This window comes from Schistocerca americana, chromosome 3, assembly GCF_021461395.2.
Source record: "Schistocerca americana isolate TAMUIC-IGC-003095 chromosome 3, iqSchAmer2.1, whole genome shotgun sequence".
NCBI classification, from domain to species: Eukaryota; Metazoa; Arthropoda; class Insecta; order Orthoptera; family Acrididae; genus Schistocerca; species Schistocerca americana.
This window is the reverse complement of record NC_060121.1, coordinates 168,528,988-168,553,463: the sequence shown is the minus strand read 5'-3', so window position 1 is coordinate 168,553,463 and position 24,476 is coordinate 168,528,988.

Here is a 24,476-nt window from a genome sequence, read left to right as displayed (position 1 = left end):
CACTTTAGAATGTCCAAGTGCTTGAATTTGCGCCCGTAACGACGTTTCCAATCTTCAGTGCCGACTAACTTGAAAACGGCGCAAAGTATGGAATTTATTTCTTAATCAGTATCTGGCTATGCAGTTGGCAGCATGTATTTTTGTAGAGCAAAGTTTCCCCCCAGATGGCACACATACGGCGTGTTGGACGAGACTTGTGAGTCGCCTGACGGTATGTGCTATCTATATTAGCGTCATCGGTTTTTCAGGTCAACTTTCATAAAACGGTTACAGCTACGTTTAACCTGACTTTCTTGCAGATAAAGTAATATTTTCATAATTATTAGGACTTAATAGCTTGCGAGAAATATCATAAATTTTGGAAGTGAAAAACTCATGCATTACGTTCAAGAGGCCACAATCAACAAGGAAAATATTTGCAAGCTCGAAAATAATTTTTCCTCTGTATTTCTAGGCAAGGCTAAATGTGATAACGGCCTCCATGTTAAGGACCAACAAGTTAACATAAAATAAATAAATACAGGTAAGTGTTGATTTATAAATATGTACGATACTTTAGTGCCCAGAGGAATAACAGTCCGTTTATATCGACAGCTATCTTGATTAGTTTCTCTTTCATTCTTTAGCATTCAATATCTGACCTCCATTCACGACTACGAAATGGTATACCCAATTATAGGAAGTACTGTACGGTGGAGTACACCCGACTGCAGTCCCTTATAAAGACTGTTCTCATATATAAGTTCTGAAAAGCGATGTCTGGTGGTATGGTCAAATCTTGTGAAAACTGCAACACACAGACAAAGTGACGCCGGCCGCGGTGGCCGTGCGGTTCTGGCGCAGCAGTGCGGAACCGCGGGACCGCTATGGTCGCAGGTTCGAATCCTGCCTCGGGCATGGGTGTGTGTGATGTCCTTAAGTTAGTTAGGTTTAATTAGTTCTTAGTTCTAGGGGACTTATGACCTAAGATGTTGAGTCCCATAGTGTTCAGAGCCATTTGAACCATTTTTTTTGACAAAGTGACGAAATTAGACCACTGTGCTGAACAGTGTACTAGGAATAAGCGAGAATAACTCCACAAATGTGATGGCACACTCTTTTGTAAATCTATCAAAAGAGCGGCCAGCAAAAGTGTAGACGAAATACCCTGCGCTACGACTGTCTTGTGCGTTTATAATAGTAGCAGACCTAATATCAAAGTGGGACGTTTATTACGGAGCAGTTGATTTTCAGTAGACTGGGTCATGGTCTTAAGAGCTCGCTGGCCATAGACGGAGAGAAAGTGGAGGTCAACGCCAGCAATATTCTCAGAACTGAAGCCAGTGACAGATCCTTGGCGTCGGCTAGTAATTGAGTCTTCCATAAAGTGGAAGAAGTTCTGTAATAGTTCTCCCAACGAGATAGGAGGTGGGGTGAAGTTTGTACGCCAAATTGTTTCCACAAACTCATCGAGCTGACTTGGTTTGCCATAACAGAGATCCAATTACCATTAATACTTTGGAAATGGTAACATCTAACCTATAAAACAAAGTAATCAACGTCAGGGAATAAGCACCTGTGATTGCCTACTGCTTTGCGATGTAATACCGTCCTAACACAAGACGTTTTCTGTCCGTAAGGTCTTCTGTATGAGGAAACTGCTTCGCTATGCTGGGTACAGCTAATCAGTGTAGGCGGACAGATAGGCCGTTTTGGGGACAGACTGATGATGCTAAAACTTCGTTCAAACCACGTTAACAAGAGTTATGATCCTTTTAGCATTACATGAAATATCTCTAAGTACTGGGTGTTTGTAAATAAATTACAGGTACTCAGAGTGGTCCAGTGTGGACTGTAATTATGGCATAGCAGCGAAACGTGGTATATATTCAATTGCGTTGATGTGGAACCAATTTACGCTGAAAAATACTAAGTTCAAATTTTGGCCACGAGGTGTTAATCTGGCGCTGTCAATGCAAGAAGACATATGGTGAAGTGAGAAAAGTATAGAGAAGGGAGGAAAGCGTAACATTTCCTTTATTACTAACCAACACTTAGACAATTTGTTCAATATGGGCACTGGAGACGTCGACGAGATGCTGTGCAGCACCATATTTGCACCTGGTGGCCAAAATAGAGAAAAAAAAGAAATTGCAGCTTAAATCGGTTCCACATTAGCGCATTCGCATATCTACCAAGTGTCGTTTTCACTGAACTTGAAGATCACACTGAAGCTCTGTGAGTGGCTGCATTTAAGTTATAACTACCTGGTATCTATTTATTCATACTGTAGACAATCATTATATTTCGCTACATGAGGAAGAGAACAGTTGTCTGTGAAACAGAATTTATTTCTTTGTAATGAATTAATATTTGTCTTCTGTTTTCGGCTGTATCCTTTTTTAAAAGAAAAGCCATAGGGTAACTCTTCTGCTTTTTGCAATACATTGTTGTTCCGACTGTCTTGCCATAAGGTCACGTACATTGTACATTCTGTAATCCGACTTGAATAATACTAGATATGGGCTTCACTTTATTTTTATTCTCTAGTAATATGATTCATCCTTTTTACTTATAATGTATAAAACTTGTGTTACATGGTGTACCCATTTGGCAATGGCTAGTTTGGTGACGCAACGTGCCAACAGCATGCTGTCGTTTACGCATTTTCGCTTCTATAAATTTGGAATGCAATCTAAAGTTTTTTAACTAAGCTGATTATCACTATTATTATCATGCAAATCATTCTGTCACAAAGAAATTAAACATTACCATGCTCTTTTGTCGCCAAGTTTATTTCAAATGCTGTAAATTACTTGCACCGGTTCGATTAAATACCTGTTGTCTTCATGTAAATGGCTCCTGAAGGCCAAAAGCCTTTGTTGTAGGTATCTAATCAGTTGTTGGGGCCGCGCGGGATTAGCCGAGCGGTCTAAGGTGCTATAGTCATGGACTGTTCGGCTGGTCCGGTGGAGGTCCGAGTCCTCCCCCGGGCATGGGTGTGTGTGTTTGTCTTTAGGATAATTTAGGTTAAGTAGTGCGTAAGCTTAGGGACTGATGACCTTAGCAGTTAAGTCTCATAAGATTCCACACACATTTGAACATTTTTAAAGTAGCATCTAATACCAACATTGTTGTGTACATAGTTCCGCGTAGTCAGCGCGTACACAACTTTCCCACTAGAGCGTGCCCCGCTAAGCACAACAGCGCAGGCGCAGCGCTCGTCTGTCTCCACACTACGAGATGGCGCTGCCTTAGAGACGGACCAAATTCAGCTTCCGCCAATCCGCGTATTAATGTGTAACGCAGCCAATGAGATTGCTGCTAACATAGAACCTTTTCTCCTCGCGGATCACACTCGCACTGTGATACATGAACGCACGAGGTATTATAACGAGTGTACAGACCTACGATTAGTCAGTCTCCATTTGTCTGCACCAGTCTGTACCAGTCTGCATTAGTCTGTACCAATCTGTACGAGTTCTACATTTGTCTGTACCAGTCCATAGTCAAGTTTCAGTCTGCGCCTAATAAGATTACCATATTCCTGTTCATAGCCTTGAAGAAAAATGTATAGACACTTTTGTCAAGTATCAGAGATATAAGTGAGAATAAGATTAACGTACCAATACCAAAGGAACTTCAGATTGTCAATTGTAAATAGCATCCAGGACCAAGTTAAGTAATTTTTATGCTTGTTATTATTTTAATAAATGTGTGTGAAAATTAATCAGGTTTGTCACCGTCAATCTGCTATTCTAAGCGTGCAAGTGGCATTTCTATCGCCTGACCTAACTGCAGAAGATAAACACGCCACGATAAGACCATGAGACCGGCAGAAGATAAACACGCCACGATAAGACCACGAGACATATTGCTGACACTCCCCTACTTCATTAGAGCGACAAGTCAAATAATCTGATGGTGTGTGTACTGAAGGTCTTACAGTACGCACACCACAGCTATACAACCTGCCACAATTATGTTATAGATTATGTCAAACGCCGTATATGCCATCGACGATTGTGTAAGACTAGCAGTTCAAATTGTTTATTCAAATTGAAGTAGGTAAATAACGATTATAATAAAATGACATTTTTTGCGTTAAGTTAAAGAAATAACGATATAATGACTTAGTGGAAAAAACCCACTGAATCTAAGGTGAAGCATTGATGTAAAAACCTCCAGAAACATTTAAAAAAAACTTATAACCAAGCTTATAGCTTGGTGTAATAAATCGCAATCATAACTTTTATTTATATTTTACAATGTCTTTTATAAAACACGAATAAATACATTGTAATACCCTACGTGAAAAATCATATCAAGTAAAGTGCCATGACTGTTGAGAGAAAGTGACATACAATAAAGCAACATATAAAAGGTGAACTTAAAAGGTAAGGAATGAGGTGATCCGCCGCAGAATGGGCGAGGAAAAGAATAGATGGAAAACACTGAAGAAGAGACAGGATGACAGCACATCTGTTAGTACATCAGGGAATAACTTCGACGTTGCTACTGGGGGCTGTAGAGCAGTTGTCCTCAAAGTGTGTGAGTGGGGGATTGGGGGGGGGGGGCAGAGAGTGAGAGTGAAAGCGGGAGAGGGGCGCACATAGTAATAGAATGAATAGGTGGGGTCGCTGGCTTTCATTATAATATTTATGTTTCACATTACGTAACAAAAAGACATCCGTTGAACAAATATTACTAGCGTAAGATTCTCATTTCCGTGAACTAAGTAATTTCCCGCATATTTAATTTGCTGTCTTATTTCAGAGCTCCTGTCAGCAGGAACCCTGACAAAGTCGTAAGTAATATTTCACTACACAGTCCATGTCATCGATCATCCACTAATGAATATAATCCACCGGACTATGTGACCACCACATCCTTGAATGGCAGACTACAACTATAGATAGGTAATCACAGTCTTTGTGACTGTCTACTCGATTTCAGCCAATCAGCCAGCCCTCCTGAGTCAGTACAAAGGTAGGTAGTTTAGCTAGAAGTCGAATTCTGCTGGCTGTTCAGTCGAAATAATTGACAGCTTTTAAAATTAAGTGATATAATTTTCGGCCTCCCCATAGATAAGTGGCAAATTCGCTATGATAACAAGAGATCCAATGGAATTGATTCACCGAGTGCCTCTTCTCTTTCGACAGTATGCAGTTCTAATAACGAATGAGCTTCGAATTTAATCAAGGTAATTCTTCTTTCGTATCTTTGTCAGTAATCTCAGCAACGTCAGTTAGGAACGCAAAACTGAAGTGCGTTAATTATCTGACACTAGATTTTACAGGCGTTATTTTGAATAATGAGGAACGACCACAATGTGTTCTGTATTTTGTTATTTTAGCCAATGGTAGCCTGTAGCCTATAAAACTAGAGAGACACCTGCAGCTAAGACACCCGGACCATGCAAGGAAATGTAAAAAATTTTTAAGCATCTTGAGCAACAACTAAAAGGAAGTGTCAAATTCCTGAAAGAACAGGTATTAGTTCGTGAGAAAGCACTAAGAGCGTCTCTAGGGGAATGCTACTTAACTCCAAAACCGAAATCGCCACACACGTCGGAGAGAAATTACTTCTACCCGCAGCCGTCCACATGTGCGAAATCATGCATGGAGGAAGGTTTGGTGAGCGTCTGAACTCAAGACTACTCTCACATGACAGTACTGACATCGTTAATCGTTAACAGCTTCATTTTGTTACGAAAATAAATGCACGAAGACTATTTTGTAAAGCTCATGATAGAAAGGATAGAGGAAGAGATTTTTCTTTTTTAAAACAGTTCATTTCTTATGGACAATAATCTATCACGGACAAATTGTGTTGATTTAGGTACCGATAGGGTGGCAGCATTTACTGCAGCTAAAAAGGGTTTCATAAAAAGGGAATGCGCTATTCCTCCGTCCGTAAAACTCATACACGGTGTGGTACTCAGGAAGAGATTAGCTTCTAAAGTAGTGCAACCGGAAGTCAGTAAAGTGCTGAACGATGCAATCGGTATAGTAAATTTTGTGAAAGCAAGAGCATCACATAGCAGGCGATTTTGTGTTCTTCTCGAGGACACAGGTTACACTCAAGATTCGCAAGGCATGTAGCCGTATAGTGGTTTGTGCGGTGTATACACTGATTAACCAGAACATTATGACCATTGACCTACTATCGCTGTAAAACCGTCGGAGCAATAGTAGCGCCACCTTGCAAGGAATGACTGCTGGCCGGACACTTGCAAGGTGCATGTACTATCAGTGGGCGCGTTGTCCGTATGCGGAACGGGGAAGTGGCGCGGTCTATCTGAGTTTGGCCGAGAGCAGAGCCGGCCACTGTGGCCAACCGGTTCTAGGCCCTTCAGTCCGGAACCGCGCAGCTGCTACGGTCGCAGGTTCGAATCCTGCCTAGGGCATGGATGTGTGTGATGTGCTTAGGTTAGTTAGGTTTAAGTAGTTCTAAGTTCTAGGGGACTGATGACCTCAGATGTTAAGTCCTATAGTGCTTAGAGCCAGTTGAACCGGAACTGAGAGCAGACTGTAATGGCCCGGAGGCTCCTCTCGAGCATTTCAGAAACTGCACGACTTGTAGGGTGTTCGAGAGGTGCTGTGGTGAGAGTCTTCAGCACGCGGCGAAACCAAGCTGAACCCATGTCCCGATGACGTGGGATTGGGTGGCCACCCCTCCTTACAAGTGTCGGACATCGTAGACTGGGTGGACTGGTAAAACATGACAGGGATCGAACTGTGGCGGAACTAACGACAGACATTAATGTTGGGCAGAGTACAACTGTTCCTGAATGCAGAGACCACCGAAGAATCCTAATGATGGGCCTCTGCAGTCGGCGACTCACGCATGTGCCGATGTTAACACCACGACTTCGGCAAGTTCAAATGGCTCTGAGCACTATGAGACTTAACTTCTGAGGTCATCAGTCGCCTAGAACTTGGAACTAATTAAACCGAACTAACCTAAGGACATCACACACATCCATGCCCGAGGCAAGATTCGAAACGGTCTCTCGGCTCCAGACTGTAGCGCCTAGAACCGCACGGCCACTCCGGCCGGACTTCGGCAGGGACGTGAGCATCGACATTGGTCTTTGGTACAGTGGCACAGCGTTGCATTGTCTGATGAATGCCGATGCCTTCTTCATCATGCCGATGGGAGCGTCCGAATCCTTCATCTCCCAAGGGAACAGTTCCTTGTCACCTGTACTTTGGGACGGAGACAACCTGGCGGCGGCTCCATATCTATAAGGGCATTCATGGTTTCAATGGAGCTCGTGAAACGCAGCATTACGGCCAAGGAGTATCGTACACTGGTTGCAGACCACGCACACTCCTTCATGTCGAACATGTTCCCCCTTGACAGTGGCATTTTTGAGCAAGATAATTCGCCATGTCACAAGACAAGGACTATGAGGGAGTGGTTCTAGGCACATAGTGGCAAGTTCCAATTTATGTGCTGGCTCCCCAAGTCGCCACATACGAACGCGATCGAACACATCTGGCACGTGACTGAATGTGACGTCTGAGCTCATCACCCTCCCCGGAATTTACCGGAAAATGTGACTCATGTGTATTGCCACCGATCGAAGGCCTCATTTCTTCCATGCCAAAACACGTCGGGGCTAATATCTGTCCCAAAGGTGGTCACAAAGTTCTGGCTAATCAATGTATGTAGATAAATATTGCACCCGCAGTTACGATGGGTATCTCGTGGCAAATTTCTTCGTCGCGTTGTGGAGCTCTAGAATGAAGCTCGTCTTTTCCTACCGAACAGCAGTCCTACACTTGCGACTGTGTTTCCGGATGCAAAATGCCTTCTAATGTTGTGCTACTTGGCCAACGCTATTGAGAATCTGAATGGCCCTACAGTATCACTTCAATGCCGAAAGATTAATATCTTCTGTATAAGCGAGAAAATGCTTACATTTAAGAGAAAACGACAGTATCTTTCCTTTCGAAGACTACATGTTCATTGGACCTAACTTCCCGCAGGTCCACTTATCAGGAATCACGGTCTGAACGGTGTAATTTACAAGCACCTGATTCAAGATAATCTTTTGTCAAAAACATTAGTTAAAATAGATCAAGGGTATTCGTGGTCAGAATAAAACTATAATTTTATGCGTTTTAAAAACTGATGCCATCCTCGCACAACTTTTATCGTAATATACGAACAAATGTATTTGCGGCTATTGTCTGCTGATTCACTGCTCACAGCTGGTATAGTTTCTTGTTGACTTCGAGTTACAGTTTCATTTTAAATATTGCTTACGTAATAAGGTAGGTAACTACTTCAAAAAATGTTCAAATGTGTGTGAATACCTTAGGGACCAAACTGCTTAGGTCATCGGTCCCTAGACTTACACACTTCTTAAGCTAACTTATGCTAAGAACAACACACACACCCATGCCCGAGGGAGGACTCGAACTTCCGGCGGGAGGGGCCGCGCAGTCCGTGACACGACTCCTCAAACAACGCGGCCACTTCGCGCGGCAGGTAACTTCTCACCTTTGGTTTTAATAGTATATAATTCCTGTTCTGTCTGTGATTCCGGCGTTCCTTCCTGCTTGCGTTAGATCAAAGACTCTGTGCACAACGGCTCTAGTGGAATCCAACATGATGATATGTATTGAATCGGTCGAGGGGTGCATATGGAAGAATAGGTAGAAACTGAGAGTGAGAGAAAAATAATGAGAAGTACAAACAATATGTATGTTATGCATTCCTGATATTTTCAGTATGGGGACGATCTCCGATGTATGGTATCTGAAGACGACTTCACAAGCCAAAATTGTTAAAAACTATTTTATTGGATGACCGCTTTGACGAGATATGTTGTCATTGTCGGATCTTATGCTTTAAATTATTACGGCACATTGTCCATCAGTGTTCCAAGTCATTTCGAATTGCTGGGTGAGTATATGTATTGCGAAATGGCCTCCAACACTGAAGTATTGTAAAGCATTAGATCCAGCGTGACAGCGTAGCTTAGTCGAAACTAATCGTCCAATTAAACGCTTTTTTACTGATCTTGAGTTCTTAGGTTTTCTTCAATGAACTTAAGAGGTATTTAAGTCTCTTTAGTTAACTTCAATTCAGTTATATGTTATATGGAGACATGTGCGAAAGAATAGATACCATCTTGATATAGGTATGGCTTACCGGCCAATGATCACCTTCAATGCGGGTGGACTCACATTGCTCAAACTCTTACGGGAATCGGTAAATTGACTGCCGCTAGTCATGAGAGTAGTGGGCAGGGGCACTACAAATGTAGTGTATGGACAATAAGTTGGAAATGTGGGTCTCACGGAGAGCATGCCAGAGATAATTCCCCGCAGTCCCACTATTCTTTGTGTCCTCGATGGCACAGTCGGATAGAGCGTCTGCCTTGTAAGCAGGACATCCCGGGGTCGAGTCCCGGTCGGGGCACATATTTTCAGTTAGCCCCGTCGGTATTTATCAACGCCTGTAAGCAGCTACTGGTCTGGGTTTCACTGTAATTTCATTCAATTCAGTTACTCCAGTAATATTTCAACAAGCACGCTATACAGGGACGTTGAGGATTGGTAAGGAACAGAGACATTATGGGACAGGAATAATCACAGGCATTGATGGGGAAGGTGAAGCACAGTGCGCAGATGATAGAGATGGAGTGATATATTTGTAACAGAAAATGATACAGAGTTCACCACATGGGGAAGCAGGATAACAGACAAAAAATATCTTTCACTTTGGATAAAATAATTTTGGGTACTGGGCTGCATCATGGTAAACTACTAATACAACTAAACTGACAACGTTTCGACCAGGTTTCTGGAGTCGTCTTAAGGCAGTTCATGTAAGACGAAAGTCAGTCTCGCAACATGAAGGTTCATGTCCTTAAAAGTATCACTGACTGGTTTTCTGCTAATGATCTCACTGCCAATTTTAAAAAGACACAACGTACATAGATCTTCACACTTAGAGGTACAGCCATGATAAGTATAACACATGATGTGGAAATGGTAAATAGTGTGGAAACCTCAAAATTATTAGTATCCGTATTGATGAGAATTGAGACAAGACAAAGCACATTGAAGTACTCCTAAAACAACTTAGTCAGACAATTTTGCTCCCAGAATCATTGCAAATCTTGGAGACAGACGAATCAGTTAGCTGACATGTTTTGCTTATTGTCATTCAATAACATCGTATGGAATAATGTTCTGGGGTAACTCATCTTTAAGTGAGAAAGTCGTTGTTGCTCAATAGCTTGCTGTAAGAACATGTGGTGGTCACACATGATCTTCTTGTAGACATTTCATTAAGGAGCTCGGCATTCTGACTACTGCTCCACAGTATACTTATTCCTTCATGAATTCTGTTGTAAATAAACCACTACAGAATACAGACCTTGAGCGACGATCTTTTTAGAATTGAATAGCCGAAACTTTTCTCTCAGTGTGTTACTATTTAGTAACATTAGTACCTATTCTTTCGGATCCACTGATCATTGTTTCTGACGCTAAAATGGTTTGAGCTATGTCATATAACAATTTTGAAGACCTAAAATCTCTCGTGTGGATTTGAACAGGAATACCGCAAACAGTATATTACGAATAAAATTATGTTCATTTATGATACTGAAAGGGTAGTAGGTAAGTGAAGCTTAGATAAATTATCTTGTGGCCTGTCCTTTATGAACCAATATGTGCAAACAAAAGAAAGAAGATATACTAGCAGTAATCTCCACCAAACACAATGGGGTGACTGGGTGAAACGCAATCAAAGTTGTAACCTCTTATGTCATAGAATGAGGGCGACACATACAAATTTCTTCGTAATTGGTTCATATGGCTCTGAGCACTATGGGACTCAACTGCTGAGGTCATAAGTCCCCTAGAATTTAGAACTACTTAAACCTAACTAACCTAAGGACAACACACACATCCATGCCCGAGGCAGGATTCGAACCTGCGACCGTAGCGGTCGCGCGGTTCCAGACTGTAGCGCCAGAACCGCTCGGCCACCAGCGGCCTGCTTCTTCGTAATGCTACTACTTCTTAATACTTCCAGCCACTTATTACGTGGATCGTAACGACTCATGGACGCAATATGTAACCCCCTACAACTTATTCACTAGCCTGCAGTTGCTCTTGACAGCGTGTACACTGTTTTATACTGTGAATCGTGTGTATGACCTATTTTCTATGTTATTTATTTGGAATAGATCACAAAATTTTCAGCAAGTTAACGAAAAGGTACGACATTAGACTGTACTAAGAGGTGTTTATTATTATTCACGAATGAGCCCAATTGGGCCACACGAGGTATGAACAATCAATGTCGTTTTTGATGGTTGACCTACCTTAGCGTCCAGATTTGTTTCATCCATTCAAAATACAGTCTCTTTCCCTCAATAGGTCACCGTGTTCCAGTCCTTTTCTAATTTCCCTCTGACCAACTTTCCTATCAAATATATTTTGTCTGAATGATTTCCCATCTGTAACGTCAGCCTGAGTTATACCGGCCACTTTAAGATCCTACTTAATCGTAGCAATCCATTTAAGTGGTTCAGTTTTGGCCTTCTGTTTTCTTACAATTCTACTAGTTTTGTCAACCTAGTGGGTGCCATTCTTTTAATATGCCCATAACATGTAAGTCTTCGTTTTCTCATAACACCATTCTTCTACTTCCTTATTACTTCTCAGTCTGTAAGTTTCTTCATCAGTAATTATGGGGCCAAATATTTATCTAATAATCTTTATTTCTTTCATTGAAATTCCTTCAATATTCCTCTATCTATTTAAAATTAATGTTTCTGCTCCATTAAGACATTCAGGTTATATTATTGTGCTGTAATGCCTAAGTTTACTGAACTTAGAAACTTATTTTTATTGTAAATATTGTATGATAATCTGAAGGCAGTTGCCATTTTTTGACAGCAATCTTCGTTTGCAGCTTTTTCCTAGTTGTTTTTCGTATGTATTTAAACTGAGGAAGCCTTTTAATTTTTTTACATATTATGTTAAAAAACTTTAGTGCTCGTCTGTTGCATGTCATATATTCCGTTTTTTCGAATGATACTTGTGTTCACGTTTTTTCTGCAACTTATTTAAGAATTTCAATTTGTTTTTAAGCTGTGGTAGTATCCCTAGTTAAGACTGCCAGATCATCAGCAAAGGCAAGGCCATCTGCTCTAATATTACTTCTGCTTAACTTGATTGATTGATCTATATTCTGATTCGACTATTGCTGTCGCCATTCCGTAACCACCTGAAACGCGGTTAAACAGTAATGTGGAGAGTCCATCTCCCTGTCTAACACCAATCTTTGTATCAAATGGGTCAGAAATTTCTCCTATGAATTTAACTTTAGATCTTGTGTCACTTAACGTTTCCTTAATCAGTATTAGAGTCTTATTATGTAGGCCTTGCTCCTTTAAAATTTGGGAAAGAGATCACGAGCAGCGGAGTCGTAGGGCTTTTTAAAATCCACAAATGTACATACAATATTGTTGCCAGAAATCTTTTGCCACCTAAGGATTAGTTTTAAATTAAGAATTTGTTCCGAACAGGATCTGTTTGGTGTACAACCTGCTCGGTATTCACTAATTTTTGGTTTGTTCTTGGGCTCGATCTCATAAACAATGGGAAAGAATATTGTATGTGACCAGGAGAAGAGAGATTATTGGGCAATTATTAATATCAGTTCTATTCAATTTTTTATGCAATGCAGTTTTCCAGTCCACAGGTATTTTCTCAGTTTGCTAGAAATGGCCTGTTAGTTCAGTGATCTCTTTCATAGTGTTCTGGACAGCTGATTTTACTAGTTCTGAATTATACTATCTTCTCCAGATGCCTTATTTTTTTAAGTCTCTTAATTTGTTTGATTATTTAGATTTCGTCAGGTCCAATAGAGTTAGGGTTGGTGTTATTAGTTTGCTGTGGTTGAAATTTATTCGCTGGTTCTGGTGAGTTTAATTGTTTTCAAAATAATTAGCATGTACGTTACAATTTTCCTTGTTTTTAAGCGCGATACAACCATTTTCTCATTTTTTAAGCAAAGGCTTTGAGGTTGGTAACCAGTTAGTTTTGTTTCAAAGGTTTTAAAAAAGTTTCTTGCATTTCTCTTTAGGAAATTTTTAAATTTCCAAAAATTCGGCATCTTCGTAGTTCCTTTTAGTCTATCCGATCAATTTAGAGGTTTTTTTCGTACAGTTATAAAGGTGTACGTATTATCAGTTTTGTTCCTATTGAAATTTTTGATTGCCTTAGGTCTAGACGTAACTGCTGTTTCATAATCCGATTTCCACCAAGGGTGTTTTTGTTTCTTACGTAGCAGAATTAATTTTTGTGCTTTTGTGATGCTCTTTCCTTTAGGATTTGCCAATTGTTGAATTGTTCTTTGTCAAGTTTGCTTGTTAGATTTGCAGTTAGTTTAGCAAAGTAAAATTTTGGGATTTCTTTGCTTTCAAGGGGTTCTGAGGTTAAAGTTTTACTTTTATTCGCATGAAATAATGGTCAGAATCTATATTAGCACCTTTCCTAACTTGGAAATTTAAAATTTCTACGTAGTTGGATTATGACATTGCTACATGATCGATTTGATATCCCCCAATAAATGTAGCGAGTGTCCAGCAAGATTATTGTTTAGAAGGGGTTTTCTTTATAATGTGTTGACATGATTTTGAGGTTAAAGTAATTGAACGTTTCAACAAGTTTTTGGTCATTTTGGTTTGTTCATTTATGGACAGGAAATTCCCAACCGTTTTCTTATATTTTTTCACTTTACTATCCAATTGAGCATTAAAATCAATCACAAAAATTTTAACATGTTTTGAGGGAATTTTCGAGATGATGTTTTCTAACTTTCCCAAGCTTAATTAACTTCTCCTGGTGTTTAAATAACTTACTGGTCCCAGCTTCCTCCACTTGCCACTGTTTTACGATTAAAATAATTTTCAGTTTACTTTCTTGACTTTCTTGGATGGCAGAGAGTTGATTACCAATGATTCTGGAAATTAAAAGAAAAAGAGCAAGGAAGACACTTTATTTAGCTGTTGAACCAATACTTCAAGTAAATAACAACATAACAGATCACAGTTGTAATTTTATTTTACATCTATTCATGAGAACGGGCCTGTCTGTGTGTGTGTGTGTGTGTGTGTGTGTGTGTGTGTGTGTGTGTGTGTGTGAAAGAGAGAGTGTGGAGGGGGGAACGGTGGTGGGGGACAGACAGAGAGCGAGTGAGAGGGTGTGTGAGAGAGAGATTTGAGCTTCGTGGTTGGTATCTAGGTTAATTAAATATTTATTAAACATTCCATGTTGTGCTGGCAAAAGTCTCTTATAATACGTAATGACATGATGTATAATTCATGGACACATTTTATATGACTTCATGATGTTCAGAGTGCATAACTGCAATTGTTATATATCACGAAGCAGTTAGTGGACGAATCACGGATGAAGATAGAAACCCGTAATCGAAACCTATTATGTGAACATTGTAAACATTAAGCGAAGTTACTGTACAAGATACATTTAAAAGATCATATATTTCCTTTTGGCAATATGTCAGTGTTTTGTAAGTATTAATTACTACTGAAGCCCACGTAATCATAAAAATGTTGCACAAATAGGCAACTGTTCATGTTTGTGTTGAGGAAACGAGAGTCAGATTGCTAGCAGTAAGGTGACACGTAACTATTCAGTAATTATTAAACGTTTTCCAACAGTATGTTAATATTGCTATTCCACAGTGCTAATCGTGTTGCAGTATGAAAAGTGAATCGTTTCAGTACAGGATCACGTGAGCTCGGTGACACACAAGACGAAAAAGTTAACGGAAAATTCATGGGAAACAGTCGTTCATTTAATTCCTTTATACATCGTCTGGTACTACATTAAATTACAGTGGGCTACATGTATGTTATCTTTATTTACTTATTCGGTACGTAGGAAAGTAGGTAGACTGGCAATGAGAATAAGATTTAGTATTATAATTTTAAAGATCCGTTACCTGCAAGTGAGATCGCAATTGAATTTCAATGAAGTGATTAAGTACCGTGTTACCACAAAAAAGCACAAAAGTCGTTGAAAGCAGCCAAATTAAAATTCGTACCATTCTCAGTTTCTCGTAGAAAACACAGGTAACATACCACTTAATGAGTTAGGCCAGATTGCATCCAGGAATACTGGCTTAACTTTCAGGTAATTTTTGTAACTCTTGGGATGCAGTCGAATTGAGTTTGGCTATTTTATGTTTTCGGGTTTACGGATTTTATCAAAAATTATCCTGTTTTCTCAATAGAGGTTAAGAGCTAGTAAAATTTTGTACACAACGAACAAAACAGCTTGGCGCTTTCTGGGGAGCGAAAGAAACGGTGGAAGTTGGATGACTGACGGCTGCTACCGAATGTTCCCGCCCATTCCAAATCATAGCTACTAAACGATACACGACACTATACCGTCGCAATAACCACTGTGGACGCAATTTTGATACCAGTGTGCTGCCTGCTCTCCGGGGAAAAAATGGCAATTGTTTCCCCTACGTATGTCACCTCCACGTAGCGCCGGACGGAGTGGCCGAGCGGTTCGAGGCGCTACAGTCTGGAACCGCGCGACCGCTACGGTCGCTGGTTCGAATACTGCCTCGGGCATGGATGTGTGTGTTGTCTTTAAGTTAGTTAGGTTTAAGTAGTTCCAAGTTCTACGGGACTGATGACCTGAGAAGTTAAGTCCCATAGTGCTCAGAGCCATTTGAACCATTTTGAGCCTCCCCGTAGCAGCTTATTAAGTTATGCGGCGCACACGTGATTACACGGTTAGCTGGACTGTGCGTGTAGTAGTGTGTTTCGGTATACGTTGTATCAAATGGACATTGAATTTTGTGCAACCTTTTCAATTCGTGACTACGGAGTGAAGAAATTCTTCAATGAAATAAATGCTTCTTTGCACATCTTCTGTTTACTTCTTGTTGTTTCTTACAAATTTTAACTGCAATATCTGAGACGGACTATCAATAAAACGTGGAATAAGTCAGTTAAATATACACCGATCAGCCAGAACATTATGACCTTTTATCTAATTGCCAGTATGTTCACACTCGGCACGGATAAGAGTGGCGATGCGGCTTGGCATGAATGCAGTGAGGCCTTGGCAGGTCGCTGGAAGGAACTGGCTTCACGTCTGCACAAACAAGTCACCTCATTCCCGTAAATTCTGGGAGACGGGGTGATGAGCTCTGACGCAACGTTCAGTCACATCCCATCTGTTTCAGATTTGGCGAGTTGGAGGAGCCAGTACATCAACTGGAATTCGCCACTGTGTTCCCCAAACCACTCAATCACAGTCCTGGTATTGTGACACGTCGCATTATCTCGTTGAAAAATGCCATTGCCGTCGGGATACATGATCGAGGTCAGTGGGTGTACGTGGTCTGAAACCAGTGTACGATACACTTTGGCCGTCATGGTGCGCTGCAGAATGTACACTGGACCCATGGGTGCCCAAGTGAATTTTCCTCAAGCACAATGGAGCTGCCGCCAGCTTGTTGCCGTCCCGCAGTATAGCTATCAAGAAGTTATTGCACTGCACTCTCATTCCGGAGATCCAGATTTAATTTTTCTATGGTTTCCCTAAAGCGCTCCAGGCAAATGCCAGGTTAGTTTCTTTGTACGGGCACGAGTGATTTCCTTCCCCACCCTAACACAATCCGAGTTTGTATTCCGTCTCTAATGACCTCGTTGTCGAAGGTACATTGAACCCGATCTGCCTTCATTCCTTCAAGGAGCTGTTCCCCTGGAAGACTACGGTTTTGCGATCTCCCATTCTCGTGATGACGAAAGTGTCTGGCTTTATCACATCTTACAACGCTCTAGCACTGCGCTAACGTCCAGTGCCCATTTCGGTCGTAGTTGCCGATGTCGTGATGTTAATGGTGGCACATGCTCCCTAGAGGGAGCCCATCACTAGAAGTGTTGGTTGCAGTATGTGTTGAGACATACTTGTGCTCTGCCCAGCATTATAGTCTAACGACAGTTCCGCTTCATTTTGTCGCCTGACATAGTTACCAGTCTTTCCAGCCTACGATGTCCGACGGCTGCAGTGAGGGGTGGCCGCCCAGCCTCACAACGTCTGGACGTGGTTTCACCTTGGTTTGGCACGTGTTGAAGACACTCACCACAGCACTTCTCGAACACCCGACAAGTCTAGGCTCTTGCCATGCCTCCGATCCATCACAATTTCTTTCGGTCAAATTCAAATAAACCTTGTACCTTTCCCATTCTACACACATACCGTAATGTCACTGATGCTACATGCACTTAGCGTGTGTCCCACTAGCAGTCATTCTCCGCCAGGTTTTTTTAATTTTTATGTCTTTATAAATTTGCAAATCAATTTTCTTAGGACTAAATTTAGGGGCAAGTCTCCAAGGTCAAGGAACATGTCGGAACATGAAATTAGAACATACAAGTAACAACAGATAAAAGTAAAATGTTTAGGAAACCGAAGAAAGTCAGTCAATAAGTTTAAGTAAATGCAATCAACAATACAACAAGGATCAGCTTACTTTTTCAAGGAACTCCTCGACAGAATGGAATGAGTGACCCATGAGGAAACTCTTCAGTTTCGATTTGAAAGCGCGTGGATTACTGGTAAGATTTTTGATTTCGAGTGGTAGCTTTTTGAAAATGGATGCAGAAGTATACTGTACACCCTTCTGCGTAAGAGTTAAGGAAGTCCGATCCAAATGCAGGTTTGATTTCTGCCGAGTATTAACTGAGTGAAAGCTGTTTATTCTTGGAAATGAGCTAATATTGTTAACAAGAAACGACAATACGGAATATATATATTAAAGAGACCAATGTCAAAATTGCCAGACTCGCGAACATGGGTCGACAAGAGGTTCGTGAGCTTACACCACTTATTGCCCGAACAGCCCCGTTTCTGAGCCGAAAATATCCTTTTAGAATGGGAGGAGTTGCCCAAAAATATACCATACGACATAAGCGAATGAAAATAAGGAAAGTAGACTAATTTTCGTGTCGAACGATCACTCACATCAGATAGCGTTCGAATCGTAAAATTGGCAAGATCTTGAACATGAGCTTTCCACAACAGTTTACTATCTATCGGAACACCTAGATATTTTAACTGTTCAGTTTCACTAATCTTATTCCCATTCTGTGAAATTAAAACGTCACGTTTTGTTGAATTGTGTGTCAGAAACAGTATAAACTGAGTCTTACTATGATTTAGCGTTAGTTTAGTTTCTACAAGTCATGAACCTCGGTCATAAACTGCACTGTTTGAAAGCGACGCAATGGTGCACACAACATCCTTTACTATCAAACTAACGTCATCAGCAAATAGAAATATTTTAGAGTTACAATTAATACTAGAGGGCATATCATTTATACAAATAAGGAACAGGAGTGGCCCCAACACTGATCCCTGTAGCACCCCCTCTTTACAGTACCCCACTCAGATCCCACATCATAGGTGTTGTCAACATTGTGAATAATAACCTTTTGGTGCCTGTTGCTAAGGTAAGAGGTGAAGGAATTGTGAGCTACTCGACTTATTCCGTAATGGTACAGCTTCTGGAGCAATGTTTTGTGATCAACAAAAAGAAATGCCTTAGTTACGTGAAAAAATATGCCTAGCGTTTGAAATCTTTTGTTTAACCCATCCAGTACTCACAGAGAAAAGAGAATATAGCATATTAAGTGACTTACAAAGCTGAACTTTACATTTGATAGCAAATCGTGTGATATAAAATGACCAATTATTTTTACATACACAGCCTTATCATATACATTAGCAAACACTGATAGCACAGAAATAGGTCAAAAATTGTCCACATTATCCCTTTCTCCCTTTTTATAAGGCGGCTTTACTACTGAGTTCAGGAAACTGACTATTCTTAAACGAAATATTGCAAAAATGGCTAAATGCATTACTAACATGCGCAGCACTGTACTTTAATATCCTTTTAGTCACTCCACCATAACCATGAGAGTCCTTAGTCTTCAGTGATTTAATTATTGACTCAATCCCCCTCTTGTCCGTGTCACAGAGGAGTATTTCAGACACCAATCTCTGAAAGTCATTTGCCAAGAATGTTATATAAATCCCTGTGGGAATTAAATCAATATTTAATTCACCAGCAATGCTCAGAAAATGATTGTTAAATACTGTACAAATGACTGATTTATCAGTAACAGAAATATTTTTACTACAAACTGATTTTATATCTTCGACCTTGTGTTGTTGACCAGACACTTCCTTCACAACTGAGCATATGCTTTTAATTCTATCCTGTGAATTAGCTATTCTATCAGCATACGACATGCTCTTTGCCTTCCTAATAACATTTTGTGCACATTACAATACTCTTTGTAAAGGGCTTCTGCAGTTTGAGTGTGACTACTTCTAACATTTTGATATAATTCCCACTTTGTTCTACATGATATCCTTATCCTACTAGTGAGCCAACCAGTCTGCCTATTACTTCTAGTACCTAGTTTAGAACGTTCTAATGGAAAGCAACTCTCAAAGAGCATGAGAAATGTGTTAAGGAAAGCATTATATTTATGATCTATGTTATCAGCACTACAAACATCCTGCCATTCTTGTTCCTTGACATGGTTCCAAAAACTCTCTATGGCTGTTAGATTAACATTCCTACGTAGTGCGTAATTACATGTGACATTCGTTTGAGTACAAAAGCAATTTAGTGTTAAAATTCGTGCACCGTGGTCTGAAAGGCCATTCACCCATTTACTAACTGAATGCCCATCTAATAATGAGGAATAAATAAAAATATTGTCTATGGCTGTGCTACTGTTCCCCTGCACCGTAGTTGGAAAAAACACACTTTGCATCAGATCATATTAATTAAAGAGATCTACCAACATCCTTTTTTCTTGCACCATCATACACAAAATTTATATTAAGTCGGCACATAAATAAAATAAAAATTACCATGCGTGAGAACATGTACTAAGGTCAATTATCCAGAACTTGTGCTCTTATATTTACCAGTTGTATGATCACTGGATCAGATGACTTCGTTGTTGACTGAGTGCCATATGATAGATTTTCATATACTTCTCCCACTGGAAAACAGATGTACATCCTTAATCGGTATAGAGGTTTCAATGAACACGAATATGTGCTATGGGTGTGATTAATGTTCTCTTAGAAGAAACCTGTGGAATCAAAAGTTAATAAATTAAATCCTAGCATAATTTTTAATGTGCGATGGTATCAAATGTTTTAAAACAAATAAGATCCAAATATGCAAATTCTATTAGCCCATCTCCTCTTTACCACTCTCTCTGTCCTCCTCCTATCTCTGTGCACCTCATCCTCCACACTATGAGTGCACTTCCTCCTCATCCTTTCTTTGTCCATCTCCTTCATCCACACTTTCTCTCCATCTCCGTCTGCCCCTCGTTATGTCCATCTGCTACCCTCCATTCAGCCCTCCATCTGTTCCTTGCCCTTCTCCCTGTCCAAGTTAATGAGTTGGGTGGTTAGCACACTGTACTCACATTTGGGAGGACGACGTTTCCAATTCGTGTGCAGCTATTTAGATTTAGGTTTTCCAGCATTTACAGACAGATTCTGAGATTGGGGACGGTTGATTTCCTTCCCCATCCTTGAAACAGTCCGAGCTACTATGCTCCATCTCCAATAACCTCGATGTCGATGGGACGTTAAATGCTAATCTTCCTTCCATCCTACAGCCCATTTCCTCCTTGTCCCTCTATCTTTTCCTCACCACCTGTACTTCCGTCTCTTCGGCCCTCTCTCTATCTCCTCCTCCCCTTATCTCTTTCTACCCCATCCAAATCCAACCCCTCCCCACTTCGTCTAAAACCATCTCCTCCTCCCTCTCTCTCACTGCTCTTCTCCTTATCTCGTCCTGATTCTCTAGATCCATCTCCTCCTCCCCCCTCTGGGTCCATCACATCCTCTTACCTTTCTCTATCCGCCTGCTCCTTACATCTTTCTCTCTGCCCATATCTTCCTCCCACCTTCTGTCTCCACGTTAATACCCCAACCCCAATACGAGGTTACTGGTTCTTATCAACAGAGTATTTCCTTCCGAATTCTAAGTAACACGTGTACAATCGATCCAGAGGTTTAGAAGTAGCTTTTTACCTGGGGCTTTGTCGAAATTTGCACTTATACATTTAACGTATTTCATACATATTTGCACACGTATTTCACCTGTATCACCAATGAATTCTGCCCTGAAGTTTCGTTTTCTCGCTGCTCAATTTCTTTGATGACATATCTCCTGAAATATGCGTCGCATAATGATACAATTTCGTAAATATTTCCAGTCGCTTATGCTGACACTTACAGCGAAATCTGTTGCGAATACAGTTAGTAGTAAGATAGCAATAAACTGAAGCGTCGTACATGATGCGAAAGATTTTCATGCATCTCAGTTTTTATGAGGTCATGTCCCGTACTATGGTCGTGCAATGATATGTTTTCGGATGTACATTCAGCGTGTGAATACTGTCTGCACAATGTGTTGTGGCCAGAGTTATTAATAAAGAAGTAATTAATTTAAAGTTCATGCCTGATGCGACAGTTCTATTGCATCAACGGTGAAAAAGTAGTAAGTGATAAAGGTTTTTCCTTACATTATTCTGCGGTGGATGTAAGAAAAGAAGTCTCGTAATTTTTTGAAATTTTATGTAACATCTGTTCCACATCATTCTCAAATACTATATGAATATAATGTGGCTATAGGCCCGTCGCGGGGTAGGCTTCTATTTCGCTACCAACTCTACCCCTGTGAGAGGCATGTGGCTCCTACCACCACATTACCTCTTTATAGACAGTAACTTATATGTCTACCAAGTTTGGTCGTAGTCGATCTAGTGGTTCAGGAGATATGGAACCCACACACACACACACACACACACACACACACACACACACACACACACACACACATATATATATATATATATATATATATATATATATATATACTTCCATGATATGCAATAATTTTCCGTAGCTCATTTGATGAATTTTAGATTAAAACGTTTAAGCCCACATATATACTCCAGGAACACTTTCAATTATTTATTGAACAGGAATTAAACATTGTACTGGTGATGTCACACATATTGCATTTTGAAGAGAAACTCTGAAATTTAATTTTACAAACATACGATATGCGAACCATGGGTCACCACGCAGACGTCAGTACGGTATGGCTCAATGGTTCAAATGGCTCTGAGCACTATGGGACTTAACAGCTGTGGTCATCAGTCCCCTAGAACTTAGAACTACTTAAACCTAACTAACCTAAGGACATCACATACATCCATGCCCGAGGCAGGATTCGAACCTGCGACCGTAGCGGTCGCGCGGTTCCAGACTGAAGCGCCTAGAACAGCTCGGCCACAGCAACCAGCCATGACATCGTCGACTGTGGCAGCCGCTTGCCGTATCTCTCCCGGAGCTCTGCTACATCACGTGGTAGGGGCGATACATAAACCAGATCTTTAATGTGTCCCCACGAAAAAAGGTCACACGGAGTGAGATCTGGTGATCGGGGAGGCCATTTCAAGAAACAGCCTGCTCCGCACCTGAACTGGCCATGTTTGCGACTAGCGCTGGCTATCGGCAAATTACCAAACTACGCTGTGGCAGTATGTATGAAAAAAAGAAAAACTTTTAGGGTTTCTCTTCAAATTGACGTATGTAAGATATCTGTGCAATGTTTTGTTCTTGTGCAATAGTCGGCCGCGGTGGCCGTGCGGTTCTAGCGCTGCAGTCCGGAACCGCGGGGCTGCTATGGTCGCAGGTTCGAATCCTGCCTCGGGCATGGATGTGTGTGATGTCCTTAGGTTAGTTAGGTTTAAGTAGTTCTAAGTTCTAGGGGACTGATGACCTAAGATGTTAAGTCCCATAGTGCTCAGAGCCATTTGAACCATTTTCGTGCAATAAATAACTGAAATGTTCCAAGACTTTATGTACACACTCTCTCTCTCCTGGGTGGGTCACTGTTTCCATACTGGCCGCCTCCTTAGGGGGCGCATAATGGCACCGAGGAAATAAAATACTCGAGGTGAACCAAAAATAGCACAGCAAATCGAGGCGCGACGACATCCTGAGTGGGCGGTTTCCTGGTCAGCGTCTGTCCACCCAGAGGGTGCGGCTGTAAATGAATGGTCCAGGAATTAACAATCACTGCTTTTAACCTCGTAGTGGAAACATTGGACCAACAGGATTACAAGCAAACATGACTCGTGCGATGAATAAGAAGCATAACCCAGGTGTTAACCAATCCACCCGTCAACAGACGGCAACCAGGAGCTCGGATTCTGGTGAACCTGGACTTACACGATCACAGAGAAAGTCGGAGTTCTCTGGAAAACTTCCGCACAAAACATTTACATTTCTTGGGTACTTCAACATAAACACGCTGATCCAACCAGGAAAAGGGTACAACCTAACATTAGAGTTCAACAAACAGAAGATAATGATACTTGCCCTGCAGGAAACCCGCGTGGCAGACGAAGACACAGTGGACTATGGAGACTACGGTATCTTCAACAGCAAGACAGACAAACGAGTAGCCAACGGTACTCTGCTTTTGGGTATAGCCTTCATGGTACATAAGAAGATGATCAGTTCAAATAGAGAAGTCAATCCTATAAACAACAGGTTAATGACAATTCGCTTACAGTGTGCAAACAAGAAATACACCATGATCAATGTGCATGCCCCCACAAACGGGGATAACAAAAAAAGACCCCATATCAACTGAGAAATTCTGAGCAACACAGGAGACAGTGGTGGGCAAGTCCCCAAAGACGATATAAAAGTTTGTTAGGGATTTTAACGCATAAATCGGCAGACAAAAACGTCATCAAATATCTGTGGGAAAGTTTCCGGCGCACAAATCTACAAACAGAAATGGCATGAGGCTCGTCCAACTATGCCAGCAGAATAACCTAAAGATTATGTCAACGTCCCTCAGGAAATCTCCACGAAAACAGAAAACATGGAGGTTACCTATACAGGAGACGGCAGAGTTCCAAATAGACAATGTGGCGGTTTCCTACCCTGTCCAGAAGGAGATCCATGACGTTCACGTACGCAGACAGCTATTTAAATCGAATCAATATAAAATTTTCACCGAAGAAAATCCATCAGAAAACAACGCAGTTACAAAAGTTTGACACAATGAAGAACATGGAATCCAACCCAAAACAGAAATGGGAAAAACACCAGCAAACACATGGGAAGAATCCATATAAAGATCATACAAAACGCAAAAGAAATAATACCACGGAAGAAGAACACTAAACACCCTTGGTGGGACTCAGAGCGCGAAAAGACGCTAGAAATGGCAAACAATCTTTTCGGGACTACAATAGTAAAAAATCCCCAGAGAGCCTGTGTTGTCCCAAGAATCAAAGAAAGCTGGCTGAAAAACTTATTAGGGAAACGAAGTGAAAG